The 15,918-nt window shown below is 47.1% G+C and overlaps 1 protein-coding gene across 1 annotated transcript in view; it reads right to left on the reverse strand.

The window, feature by feature from the left end:
• The window catches only part of LOC140454976 (uncharacterized), a 97,896-nt gene extending 82,503 nt beyond the window's left edge, over positions 1-15,393 (reverse strand). Inside the window, exon 1 of the mRNA XM_072549651.1 lies at positions 15,163-15,393. The gene's annotated coding sequence lies outside the window, so the exon portion shown is untranslated. The remainder of the gene's footprint in view (positions 1-15,162) is intronic.
• Positions 15,394-15,918: the final 525 nt, after the last annotated feature.

The raw sequence follows: 15,918 nt of genomic DNA on the forward strand, positions 1-15,918 counted from the left end.
TAACACAGGTTACCATATCGATCAACATGCCCTATAACACAGGTGAACATGCAGAGAAAAATGTCTTATAACACATGTGAACATGCAGATCAACACCTCCTAAAACACAGGTGAACATGCAGCTCTACATGACCTATAACATTGGTGAAGATGCAGAGGAACACATCCTATAACACAGGTGAACATGCAGAGCAAGACGTCCTGTAACACAGGTGAGCATGCAGTACAACATGTCCTATAACACAGGTGAACATACAGATCAACAGGTTCTATAAGACAGGTGAACATGCAGCTCTACATGTCCTATAACACAGGTGAACATGCAGAGCAACATGTCCAATAACACAGGTGAACATGCAGTAAACATGTCCTGTAACACTGGTGAACATGCAGTAAACATGTCCTGTAACACAGGTGAACATGCAGTACAACATGTCCAATAACACAGGTGAACATGCAGTAAACATGTCCTGTAACACAGTTGAACATGCAGACCAACATATCCTGTAACACAGGTGAACATGCAGTACAACATGTAGAGCAACATGTCCTGCACCACAGGGGAACATGCAGTTCAACATTACCTATAACAGGTGAACATGCACAGCAACATGTCCTATAACATAGGAGAGCATGCAATACAACATGTCCTATAACACAGGAGAACATGCAGCTCTACATGTCCTATAACACAGGAGAACATGCAGCTCTACATGTCCTATAACACAGGTGAACATGCAGAGCAACATGTCCAATAACACAGGTGAACATGCAGTAAACATGTCCTGTAACACTGGTGAACATGCAGTAAACATGTCCTGTAACACAGGTGAACATGCAGTACAACATGTCCAATAACACAGGTGAACATGCAGTAAACATGTCCTGTAACACAGTTGAACATGCAGACCAACATATCCTGTAACACAGGTGAACATGCAGTACAACATGTAGAGCAACATGTCCTGCACCACAGGGGAACATGCAGTTCAATATTACCTATAACAGGTGAACATGCAGAGCAACATGTCCTATAACATAGGAGAGCATGCAATACAACATGTCCTATAACACAGGAGAACATGCAGCTCTACATGTCCTATAACACAGGAGAACATGCAGCTCTACATGTCCTATAACACAGGTGAACATGCTGTTCAACATGTCCTATAACACAGGTGAACATGCTGTTCAACATGTCCTATAACACAGGTGAACATGTAGATGACCATGACCTTTAACACAGGTGAACATGCAGAGCAACATGTCCTATAACACAGGAGAGCATGCAATACAACATGTCTTATAACACAGGTGAACATGCAGATCAACATGTCCTAAAGCACAGGTGAACATGCAGCTGTACATGACCTTTAACATAGGTGAACATGCAGAGGAACACGTCCTATAACACAGATGAACATGCAAAGCAACATGTCCTTTAACACATGAACATGCAGAGCAAGACGTCCTGTAACACAGGTGAACATGCAGAGCAACATGCTTTATAACACAGGTGAGCATGCAATACAACATGTCCTATAACACAGGTGAACATGCAGAGCAACTATCCTATAACATAGGAGAACATGCAGCTCTACATGTCCTATAACACAGGTGAACATGCAGTACAACATGTCCTATAACACAGGTGAACATGTAGATGACCATGACCTATAACACAGGTGAACATGCAGTTCAACATGTCCTATAACACAGGTGAACATGCAGTACAACATGTCCTAAAACACAGGTGAACATGCAGTAAACATGTCCTGTAACACAGATGAACATGCAGTACAACATGTCCTATAACACAGGTGAACATGCAGAGCAACATGTCCTATAACACAGGTGAACATGCAGTAAACATGTCGTATAACACAGGTTACCATGTCGATCAACATGCCCTATAACACAGGTGAACATGCAGGTCAACATGACCTATAACACAGGTGAACATGCAGTACAAAAATGTCCAATAACACAGGTGAACATGCAGTAAACATGTCCTGCAACACAGGGGAATATGCAGTTCAACATTACCCACAACACAGGTGAACATGCAATACAACATGTCCTATAACACAGGTGAACATGCAGTACAACATGTCGTATAACACAGGAGAGCATGCAATACAACATGTCCAATGACACAGGTGAACATGCAGTACAACATGTCGTATAACACAGGAGAGCATGCAATACAACATGTCCTATAACACAGGAGAGCATGCAGTACAACACGTCCTCTTACACAGGTGAACATGCGGAGCAACCTATCCAATAACACAGGTGAACATGCAGTACAACATGTCCTATAACACAGGAGAGCATGCAATACAACATGTCCTCTTACACAGGTGAACATGCGGAGCAACCTGTCCAATAACACAGGTGAACATGTAGATGACCATGACCTATAACACAGGTGAACATGCAGAGCAACATGTCCTATAACACAGGGGAACGTGCAGTTCAACATGACCTATTACACAGGTGAATATGCAGAGAAAAATGTCCTAAGACACAGGTGAACATGCTGTACAACATGTCGTATAACACAGGAGAACACGCAGTACAACATGTCCTATAACACAGGTGAACATGCAGTACAACATGTCCTATAACACAGGTGAACATGCAGTACAACATGTCCTATAACACAGGTGAACATGCAGATCAACATGTCCTGAAACACAGGTGAACATGTAGAGCAACATGTCCTGTAACACAGGGGAACGTCCAGTTCAACATGACCTATAACACAGGTGAACATACAGTACAAAATGTCATAAAACACAGGTGAACATGCTGTACAACATGTCCTATAAAACAGGTGAACATACAGTGCAACATGTCCTATAACACAGGTGAACATGCAAATCAACATGTCCTTTAACACAGGAGAACATGCAGATCAACATGTCCTGTAACACAGGAGAACATGCAGCTCTACATGACCTATAACATAGGTGAACATGCAGAAGAACACGTCCTATAACACAGGTGAACATGCAAAGCAACATGTCCTAAAACACAGGAGAGCATGCAGTACAACATGTTCTATAACACAGGTGAACATGCAGTACAACATGTCCTATAATACAGGTGAACATGCAGAGCAACTGTCCTATAACACAGGAGAGCATGCAGTACAACATGTCCTATAACACAGGAGAGCATGCAATACAACATGTCCTATAACACAGGTGAACATGCAGAGCAACTGTCCTATAACACAGGTGAACATGCAGAGCAACATGTCCTATAACACAGGTGAACATGCTTTTAACATGTCCTATAACACAGGTGAACATGTAGATCACCATGACCTATAACCCAGGTGAACATGCAGCTCTACATGTCCTATAACACAGGTGAACATGCAGTACAACATGTCCTATAACTCAGGTGAACATGCAGTACAACATGTCCTATAACACAGGTGAACATGCAGATCAACATGTCCGAGAACACAGGTGAGCATGCAGTACAACATGTCCTATAACACAGGTGAACATGCAGAGCAACATGTCCTATAACACAGGTGAACATGCAGTTCAACATGTCCTATAACACAGGTGAGCATGCAGTTCAACATGTCCTATAACACAGGAGAGCATGCAATACAACATGTCCTATAACTCAGGTGAACATGCAGAGCAACTGTCCTATAACACAGGTGAACATGCAGAGCAACATGTCCTATAACACAGGTGAACATGTAGCTCTACATGTCCTATAACACAGGTGAACATGTAGATCACCATGACCTATAACCCAGGTGAACATGCAGCTCTACATGTCCTATAACACAGGTGAACATGCAGTACAACATGTCCTATAACACAGGTGAACATGCAGATCAACATGTCCTATAACACAGGTGAGCATGCAGTACAACATGTCCTATAACACAGGTGAACATGCAGAGCAACATGTCCTATAACACAGGTGAACATGCAGTTCAACATGTCCTATAACACAGATGAGCATGCAGTTCAACATGTCCTATAACACAGGTGAACATGCAGTTCAACATGTCCTATAACACAGGTGAACATGCAGATCAACATGTCCTATAACACAGGTGAACATGCAGATCAACATGTCCTATAACACAGGTGAACATGCAGAGCAACATGTCCTATGACACAGGTGAACATGTAGTTCAACATGTCCTATAACACAGGTGAACATGCAGGACAACATGTCCTATAACACAGGAGAGCATGCAGTACAAAATGTCCTATAACACAGGAGAGCATGCAATACAACATGTCCTATAACACAGGTGAACATGCAAAGCAACATGTCCTATAACACAGGTGAACATGCAGTACAACATGTCATATAACACAGGGGAACGTGCAGTTCAACATGTCCTATAACATAGGTGAACATGCAAATAAACAGATTCTATAAGACAGGTGAACATGCAGCTCAACATGTCCTATAACACAGGTGAACATGCAGTACAACATGTCCAATAACACAGGTGAACATGCAGTAAACATGTCCTGTAACACAGGTGAACATGCAGTACAACATGTAGAGCAACATGTCCTGCAACACAGGGGAATATGCAGTTCAACATGACCTATAACACAGGTGAACATGCAGAGCAACATGTCCTATAACACAGGAGAGCATGCAGTACAACATGTCCTACAACACAGGTGAACATGCAATACAATATGTCCTATAACACAGGTGAACATGTAGATCACCATGACCTATAAGACAGGTGAACATGCAATACAATATGTCCTATAAAACAGGTTAACATGCAGTAAACATGTCCTATAACACAGGTGAACATGCATAAACATGTCCTGTAAACCAGGTGAAGATGCAGTACAACATGTCCTATAACACAGGTGAACATGCAGTACAACATGTCCTATAACACAGGTGAACATGTAGATCACCATGACCTATAACACAGGTGAACATGCAATACAATATGTCCTATAACACAGGTTAACATGCAGTAAACATGTCCTATAACACAGGTGAGCATGCAGTTCAACATGTCCTATAACACAGGAGAACACGCAGTACAACATGTCCTATAACACAGGTGAACATGCAGTACAACATGTCCTATAACACAGGTGAACATGCAGTACAACATGTCCTATAACACAGGTGAACATGCAGATCAACATGTCCTGAAACACAGGTGAACATGTAGAGCAACATGTCCTGTAACACAGGGGAACGTCCAGTTCAACATGACCTATAACACAGGTGAACATACAGTACAAAATGTCATAAAACACAGGTGAACATGCTGTACAACATGTCCTATAAAACAGGTGACCATATCGATCAGCATGCCCTATAACACAGGTGAACATACAGTGCAACATGTCCTATAACACAGGTGAACATGCAAATCAACATGTCCTTTAACACAGGAGAACATGCAGATCAACATGTCCTTTAACACAGGAGAACATGCAGCTCTACATGACCTATAACATAGGTGATCATGCAGAAGAACACGTCCTATAACACAGGTGAACATGCAAAGCAACATGTCCTAAAACACAGGAGAGCATGCAGTACAACATGTTCTATAACACAGGTGAACATGCAGTACAACATGTCCTATAATACAGGTGAACATGCAGAGCAACTGTCCTATAACACAGGAGAGCATGCAGTACAACATGTCCTATAACACAGGAGAGCATGCAATGCAACATGTCCTATAACACAGGTGAACATGCAGAGCAACTGTCCTATAACACAGGTGAACATGCAGAGCAACATGTCCTATAACACAGGTGAACATGCTTTTAACATGTCCTATAACACAGGTGAACATGTAGATCACCATGACCTATAACCCAGGTGAACATGCAGCTCTACATGTCCTATAACACAGGTGAACATGCAGTACAACATGTCCTATAACTCAGGTGAACATGCAGTACAACATGTCCTATAACACAGGTGAACATGCAGATCAACATGTCCGAGAACACAGGTGAGCATGCAGTACAACATGTCCTATAACACAGGTGAACATGCAGAGCAACATGTCCTATAACACAGGTGAACATGCAGTTCAACATGTCCTATAACACAGGTGAGCATGCAGTTCAACATGTCCTATAACACAGGAGAGCATGCAATACAACATGTCCTATAACTCAGGTGAACATGCAGAGCAACTGTCCTATAACACAGGTGAACATGCAGAGCAACATGTCCTATAACACAGGTGAACATGTAGCTCTACATGTCCTATAACACAGGTGAACATGTAGATCACCATGACCTATAACCCAGGTGAACATGCAGCTCTACATGTCCTATAACACAGGTGAACATGCAGTACAACATGTCCTATAACACAGGTGAACATGCAGTACAACATGTCCTATAACACAGGTGAACATGCAGATCAACATGTCCTATAACACAGGTGAGCATGCAGTACAACATGTCCTATAACACAGGTGAACATGCAGAGCAACATGTCCTATAACACAGGTGAACATGCAGTTCAACATGTCCTATAACACAGGTGAACATGCAGATCAACATGTCCTATAACACAGGTGAACATGCAGATCAACATGTCCTATAACACAGGTGAACATGCAGAGCAACATGTCCTATGACACAGGTGAACATGTAGTTCAACATGTCCTATAACACAGGTGAACATGCAGGACAACATGTCCTATAACACAGGAGAGCATGCAGTACAAAATGTCCTATAACACAGGAGAGCATGCAATACAACATGTCCTATAACACAGGTGAACATGCAAAGCAACATGTCCTATAACACAGGTGAACATGCAGTACAACATGTCATATAACACAGGGGAACGTGCAGTTCAACATGTCCTATAACATAGGTGAACACGCAAATAAACAGATTCTATAAGACAGGTGAACATGCAGCTCAACATGTCCTATAACACAGGTGAACATGCAGTACAACATGTCCAATAACACAGGTGAACATGCAGTAAACATGTCCTGTAACACAGGTAAACATGCAGTACAACATGTAGAGCAACATGTCCTGCAACACAGGGGAATATGCAGTTCAACATGACCTATAACACAGGTGAACATGCAGAGCAACATGTCCTATAACACAGGAGAGCATGCAGTACAACATGTCCTACAACACAGGTGAACATGCAATACAATATGTCCTATAACACAGGTGAACATGTAGATCACCATGACCTATAAGACAGGTGAACATGCAATACAATATGTCCTATAAAACAGGTTAACATGCAGTAAACATGTCCTATAACACAGGTGAACATGCATAAACATGTCCTGTAAACCAGGTGAAGATGCAGTACAACATGTCCTATAACACAGGTGAACATGCAGTACAACATGTCCTATAACACAGGTGAACATGTAGATCACCATGACCTATAACACAGGTGAACATGCAATACAATATGTCCTATAACACAGGTTAACATGCAGTAAACATGTCCTATAACACAGGTGAACATGCATAAACATGTCCTGTAAACCAGGTGAAGATGCAGTACAACATGTCCTATAACACAGGTGAACATGTAGAAAACATGTCCTGTAAAACAGGTGAACATGCAGACCAACATGTCCTGTAACACAGGTAAACATGCAGTACAACATGTAGAGCAACATGTCCTATAACACAGGTGAACATGCAATACAACATGTCCTATAACACAGGAGAGCATGCAGTACAACATGTCCTATAACACAGGAGAGCATGCAATACAACATGTCCAATGACACAGGAGAGCATGCAGTACAAAATGTCCTATAACACAGGTGAACATGCTGTTCAACATGTCCTATAACACAGGTGAACATGCTGTTCAACATGTCCTATAACACAGGTGAACATGCTGTTCAACATAGCCTATAACACAGGAGAGCATGCAATACAACATGTCCTATAACACAGGTGACCATGCTGTTCAACATGTCCTATAACACAGGTGAACATGCAGTACAACATGTCCTATAACACAGGTGAACATGCAGATCAACATGTTCTATAAGACAGGTGAACATGCAGCTCCAAATGTCCTATAACACAGGTGAACATGCAGTACAACATGTCCAATAACACAGGTGAACATGCAGTAAACATGTCCTGTAACACAGGTGAACATGCAGTACAACATGTAGAGCAACATGTCCTGCAACACAAGGGAACATGCAGTTCAACATTACCTATAACACAGGAGAGCATGCAATACAACATGTCCTATAACACAGAAGAACATGCAGCTAAACATGTCCTATAACACAGGTGAACATGTAGATCACCATGACCTATAACACAGGTGAACATGCAAATCAACTGATTCTATAAGACAGGTGAACATGCAGTACAACATGTACTAAAACACAGGTGAACATGCAGTACAACAAAACACAGGTGAGCATGCAGATAAACATGTCCTATAACACAGGTGAACATGCAGTACAACATGTCCTAAAACACAGGTGAGCATGCAGATAAACATGTCCTATAACACAGGTGAACATGCAGTACAACATGTCCTATGACACAGGTGAACATGCAGCTCTACATGTCCTATAACACAGGTGAACATGCAGAGCAACATGTCCTATGACACAGGTGAACATGCAGCTCTACATGTCCTATAACACAGGTGAACATGCAGAGCAACATATCCTATGACACAGGTGAACATGCAGCTCTACATGTCCTATAACACAGGTGAACATGCAGTACCACGTGCCCTATAACACAGGTGAACATGCAGTACCACGTGCCCTATAACACAGGTGAACATGCAGTACCACGTGCCCTATAACACAGGAGAGCATGCAATACAACATGTCGTATAACACAGGAGAGCATGCAGTACAACTTGTCCTATAACACAGGAGAGCATGCGATACAACATGCCCTATAACACAGGAGAGCATGCAATACATGTCCTGTAAAACAGGTGAACATGCAGTACAACATGTCCTATAACACAGGTGACCATGTCGATCAACATGCCCTATAATATAGGTGAACATGCAGAGCAACAGGTTCTATAAGACAGCTGAACATGCAGTAAACATGTCCTATAACACAGGTGAACATGTAGATCACCATGATCTATAACACAGGTGAACATGCAGATCAACAGGTTCTATAAGACAGGTGAACATGCAGTACAACTTGTCCTATAACACAGGTGAGCATGCAGCTCTACATGTCCTATACCACTGGTGAACATGCAGTACAGCATGTCCGATATCCCAGGTGACACATGCAGTACAACATGTCCTATAACACAGGTGAGCATGCAGCTCTACATGTCCTATAACACAGGTGAACATGCAGAGCAAAATATCCTATAACACAGGTGAACATGTAGTACAACATGTCCTAAAACACAGGTGAGCATGCAGATAAACATGTCCTAAAACACAGGTGAACATGCAGTACAACATGTCCGATAATCCAGTTGAGCATGTAGAGCAACATGTCCTGTTAGACAGGGGAACGTGCAGTTCAATATGACCTATAACACAGGTGAACATGCAGTTCAACATGACCTATAACCCAGGTGAACATGTAGAGCAACATGTCCTGTAACACAGGGGAACGTGCAGTTCAACATGACCTATAACACCAGTGAACATGTAGTGCAACATGTCCTAAAACACAGGTGAACATGCAGAGCAACATGTCCTATAACACAGGTGAACATGCAGAGCAACATGTCCTATAACACAGGTGAACATGCAGTACAACATGTCCTATAACACAGGTGAACATGCAGAGCAAAATATCCTATAACACAGGTGAACATGTAGTACAACATGTCCTATAACACAGGTGAACATGCAGTACAACATGTCCTAAAACACAGGTGAGCATGCAGATAAACATGTCCTAAAACACAGGTGAACATGCAGTACAACATGTCCGATAATCCAGTTGAGCATGTAGAGCAACATGTCCTGTTAGACAGGGGAACGTGCAGTTCAATATGACCTATAACACAGGTGAACATGCAGTTCAACATGACCTATAACCCAGGTGAACATGTAGAGCAACATGTCCTGTAACACAGGGGAACGTGCAGTTCAACATGACCTATAACACCAGTGAACATGTAGTGCAACATGTCCTATAACACAGGTGAACATGCAGAGCAACATTTCCTATAACACAGGTGAACATGCAGAGCAATATGTCCTATAACACAGGTGAACATGCAGAGCAACATGTCCTATAACACAGGTGAACATGCAATACAATATGTCCTATAACCCAAGTGGAGAAAGTGAGGACTGCAGATGCTGGAGATCAGAGCTGAAAATGTGTTGCTGGAAAAGCACAGCAGGTCAGGCAGCATCCAAGGAACAGGAGAATCGACGTTTCGGGCATCAGCCCTTCTTCAGGAATGAGGAGAGTGTGTCCAGCAGGCTAAGATAAAAGGTAGGGAGGAGGGACTTGGGGGAGGGGCGTTGGAAATGCGATAGGTGGAAGGAGGTCAAGGTGAGGGTGATAGGCCGGAGTGGGGTGGGGGCAGAGAGGTCAGGAAGAAGATTGCAGGTTAGGAAGGCAGTGCTGAGTTCGAGGGTTGGGACTGAGACAAGGTGGGGGGAGGGGAAATGAGGAAACTGGAGAAATCTGAGTTCATCCCTTGTGGTTGGAGGGTTCCTAGGCGGAAGATGAGGCACTCTTCCTCCAACCGTCGTGTTGCTATGGTCTGGCGATGGAGGAGTCCAAGGACCTGCATGTCCTTGGTGGAGTGGGAGGGGGAGTTGAAGTGTTGAGCCACAGGGTAGTTGGGTTGGTTGGTCCGGGTGTCCCAGAGGTGTTCTCTGAAACCTTCCGCAAGTAGGCGGCCTGTCTCCCCAATATAGAGGAGGCCACATCGGGTGCAGTAAATGATGTGTGTGGAGGTGCAGGTGAATTTGTGGCGGATATGGAAGTATCCCTTGGGGCCTTGGAGGGAGGTAAGGGGGGAGGTGTGGGCGCAAGTTTTGCATTTCTTGCGGTTGCAGGGGAAGGTGCCGGGAGTGGAGGTTGGGTTGGTGGGGGGGTGTGGACCTGATGTCACGGAGGGCGTCACAGAGGGAGTGGTCTCTCCAGACTGATAGGGGAGGGGAGGGAAATATATCCCTGGTGGTGGGGTCCGTTTGGAGGTGGCGGAAATGACGGCGGATGAAACGATGTATATGGAGGTTGGTGGGGTGGTAGGTGAGGACCAGTGGGGTTCTGTCCTGGTGGCGGTTGGAGGGGCGGGGCACAAGGACGGAGGAGTGGGGAGTGGAGGAGACGTGGTGGAGGGCATCGTCGACCATGTCTGGGGGGAAATTGCAGTCTTTGAAGGAGGAGGCCATCTGGGTGGTACGGTTTTGGAACTGGTCCTTTTGGGAGCAGATGCGGCGGAGACGAAGGAATTGGGAATATGGGATGGCATTTTTACAGGGGGAAGGGTGAGAGGAGGTGTAGTCTCGGGAGCAGTGGGAGTCGGTCGGTTTATAGTAAATGCCTGTGTCGATTCGGTCAACACTATCCACCCGACCTCACATCCACTTTACCAACACTATCCACCCTCAACTTCAACTGGATCCTCTCAGACTCCTCCCTCCCCTTCCTAGACCTTTCCATTTCCACCTGGAGACATGGTCAGATGAGCAATGCAGCATGTTCTGATACGAGCAGGAGTAAGGAGAGTTCTCTGCCTTGTGACAGCCTGGCGAGCAGTACCGTGTGCATGTGCTAGGAGATGGCATGTGGGTAATGCACAGGGCCTGGCCAGTGGTGCCAGGAGAGGGAGCTGGAACATGTGCTACAGCCTGGTCTGGGAGGTGGGCACACAGTGCAGCACACTGCCACATCCATGATGGGATCCACGGATTGTCTATGTTGAGGTAGAGCCAGGAAAGAGGGTCAGTACTGAGGGAGTGCCGCACTGTCAGAGGGTCAGTACTGAGGGAGTGCCGCACTGTCAGAGGGTCAGTACTGAGGGAGTGCCGCACTGTCACAGGGTCAGTACTGAGGGAGTGCCGCACTGTCAGAGGGTCAGTACTGAGGGAGTGCCGCACGGTCGGAGGGTCAGTACTGAGGGAGTGCCGCACTGTCAGAGGGTGAGTACTGAGGGAGTGCCGCACTGTCAGAGGGTGAGTACTGAGGGATTGCCGCACTGTCAGATGGTCAGTACTGAGGGAGTGCCGCAGTGTCAGAGGGTCAGTACGGAGGGAGTGCCGCACTGTCAGAGGGTCAGTACTGAGGGAGTGCCGCACTGTCAGAGGGTCAGTTCTGAGGGAGTGCTGCACTGTCAGAGGGTCAGTACGGAGGGAGTGCCGCACTGTCAGAGGGTCAGTACGGAGGGAGTGCCGCACTGTCAGAGGGTCAGTACTGAGGGAGTGCCGCACTGTCAGAGGGTCAGTACGGAGGGAGTGCCGCACTGTCAGAGGGTCAGTACTGAGGGAGTGCCGCACTGTCAGAGGGTCAGTACTGAGGGAGTGCCGCACTGTCAGAGGTTCAGTACTGAGTGCTCCCGTGTCTCTGCTCCTTTGCTGACTGTATCCAGTGAATCTGGGACTATGTGATGTCCATGTCTCGCCTGTCTTGGATCCGCACTGAGTGACTTTTCAAAGAATCCTTCCAGTTTGGAAAAGGCCCTTCGGCCTATCGAGTACACACTGACCCTCTTAGGAGTAGAGCAATGCTAGAATAATGCTCAATCCTGATGAAGAGCTATTGGCCGAAACATCGATTCTCCTCCTCCTCGGAAGCTGCCTGACCTGCTGTGCTTTTCCATTGCCATCTAAATGTTGACTCTGATCTCCAGTACTCAGTCTTATCTCCCAATTTTAACCCATCCAAACCTATTCCACTCCAGTTACCCCTGACTAATCACTCTAACATACACATCCCTGAACACGATGGGATAATATATCACGGCCAATCCACCCTAACCTACACGTCCCTGAACACTATGGGACAATTTACCACGTCCAATCCACCCTAACCTACACGTCCCTGAACACTATGGGACAATTTACCACGTCCAATCCACCCTAACCTACACATCCCTGAACACTATGGGACAATTTAGCACGGCCAATCCACCCTAACCTACACATCCCTGAACACTATGGGACAATTTAGCACGGCCAATCCACCCTAACCTACACATCCCTGAACACTATGGGACAATTTAGCACGGCCAATCCACCCTAACCTACACATCCCTGAACACTATGGGACAATTTAGCACGGCCAATCCACCCTAACCTACACATCCCTGAACACTATGGGACAATTTAGCACGGCCAATCCACCCTAACCTACACATCCCTGAACACTATGGGACAATTTAGCACGGCCAATCCAACCTAACCTACACATCCCTGAACACTATGGGGCAATTTAGCACGGCCAATCCACCCTAACCTACACATCCCTGAACACTATGGGGCAATTTAGCACGGCCAATCCACCCTAACCTACACATCCCTGAACACTATGGGACAATTTAGCACGGCCAATCCACCCTAACCTACACATCCCTGAACACTATGGGACAATTGAGCACGGTCAATCCACCCTAACCTACACATCCCTGAACACTATGGGACAATTTAGCACGGCCAATCCACCCTAACCTACACATCCCTGAACACTATGGGACAATTTAGCACGGCCAATCCACCCTAACTGACACATCCCTGAACACTAGGGGGCAATTTGGCACGGCCAATCCACTATAACCTGCACATCTTTGGACTGTGGGAGGAAACCGGAGCACCCGGAGGAAACCCACGCAGACATGGGGAGAATGTGCAAACTCCACACAGACAGTCGCCCGAGACTGGGATCGAACCCGGGTCCCTGGTGCTATGAGTCAGCTGTGCTCACCACTGAGTCACCGTGCCACTGGTTTCTTATGGTAAATCGGAATTCTCTCACGCCTTAATAGAGGTGTGTGGAACGGTCCACGGCCAAATCTGTGCTTCGCCATTCCCCAGTGTCAAAGCAGCCCCAACACCTAAAGAGGAGTCTGGCACAGGGGGGAGGGTTTTCTTTCAGAGATCCCTCTCTCCACTCCAAGTTGGGTGGTGGTGGTGGAGGAGTTTGCCCTGACAAATTCCCCTCCCCCACCATCGGCTGCAACTTGGGAATTTCCTGACAGACGGTCCCAGGGGGTGAAACCACCCGCAGAGGGAGGTGCCCTGTGTTTTGGAACCCGGCGCAATCGATCAACTGGACTGGCCGGCAGAAAAAGAGGAAGTCGCTCTCTCGGGAGGCCGGCACTGCGAGGCCACTAGGTCAGAAGCCACCGCCGACAACAGGCCTCGGGGGAGCTGCAGCCGGAAAAAGACTCCACCTGGAAAGGCAAGCCGAGGGGAATTGCGGCCACTCCCCAGCTGCCCCCTCCATTCCCAGAGCGATCTCATCCTTTTGAGAAACAATGCAAGATTTTGGGGGTCTCTGTGAAATGACAGTGGCAGCTCACTCAAGCTCGGGGTGGCAATGTTGGGCAGGGGAGAGTCTGTGGGGGAGAGACGGGCACGTGTGGGGGCTGTCCATTTGCAGTGCACTCAGAAACCTCTCGCTGAATCGTGCAATGGGGTAGCACAGGGGAGGCCATTCGGCCTCAGCAGTCCTGCGGTACACCGCCTCTCGGAAGGAAGAGTCTCCTGACCAACGCCAGTCCTCCCCCACCCCACTTGGACCTGCGGGTCCTGTCGGATGTTGAAACACGTCCCCTGTTTCCTTCCCAACACAACCCCCCTCCACGCACCCCACCACCACCACACCCCCTCCCCTGCAACGTCTGGGCGATAAATCCCCGAGCAGCACTGGGTGGGATCAGAGCTCTCCCCTCCTCCCTCCCGCCCCCAACCCACCAGGTTCTGTTGACCATCAACTCAGGCCTCCCTCAGTTTCCGAGACTGGGAGTACGTGGGGCGCCCAGTCCCCCGAAACTGACCCCTCCGTCAGACGGGAAGGGAACAGATTGTGGGGGGTTTGGGGGCGGTTGGGGGGTGGGTGGGTAATGTACTCAGCCTTGACAGCTACGGGCTACGCCCACCCTCTCCCCTCCCCCACCCACCCCGTCCCTCGGGGAACGGGTTCGGATCGCGGTTGACTTTTTGCCAGGCGAACGTACTCACGTCAATCGAAGCAACTCCACGCCGGGCAGTTCCTCTCCGTCTCTCGTAGGCCCGTCATCTCGTATTCCTCCTCCCGTCCCTCCGTCCCAGCCCCCCCTTCTGCTCAGAGGTCACCGCCCTGGTGTTGGCACATCATCACCCAGAGCGGGCTGCGCGAGATTCGTTCGTGGTGGGGAATAGCGGTGGGGGGGAGGGTATCGGAAGACGCCAACCGGGCCTTCCTGCTCTGTCTATGTTGTCTCTCTCTCTCTCTCTCTCTCACTCTCTCTGAAATTGGTTCTGCTGTCTCGTTGGTTTCCAGGAAATGTCTCAGTGACCACTTCCTCCTCCTAGCTCTCTGATAGGGAGAGAGAGAGTTGTTGACTCAATCACAGTCCTCGTTCGAACACCACAAGACGCTGCACCTCCTCGCTCAGGCGAGTCAAGGAGCAGAACCGTGATGCCCTAACCAAACTCTCCAACATCTCTAACCCTCACGGGAAGTGGCCGGGTGTGTGCAGCCCCTCAACTATTACCCACCGTTAGTTACCTCTTCAGAGGGGAGGTGGTGAAAGGCAGGTGTCCATCTGACACAGGGACAACGCCCTGAGAGAGGAGATTTGACCCAGCGATGGGTGGTGATAAATTTCCAAAGTCAGGACGAAGGGAGACGTGGAGGGTGTTAGGACCCCCATCCCGCAGTCGCGCCATCAATCCTCGAATCAGACCGATAACCTTTTGGTCAAGGTGAGCTCAGCTTCTGAACTGACCCGACTT

This window comes from Chiloscyllium punctatum, chromosome 30 (genome assembly GCF_047496795.1).
Source record: "Chiloscyllium punctatum isolate Juve2018m chromosome 30, sChiPun1.3, whole genome shotgun sequence".
NCBI classification, from domain to species: domain Eukaryota; kingdom Metazoa; phylum Chordata; class Chondrichthyes; order Orectolobiformes; family Hemiscylliidae; genus Chiloscyllium; species Chiloscyllium punctatum.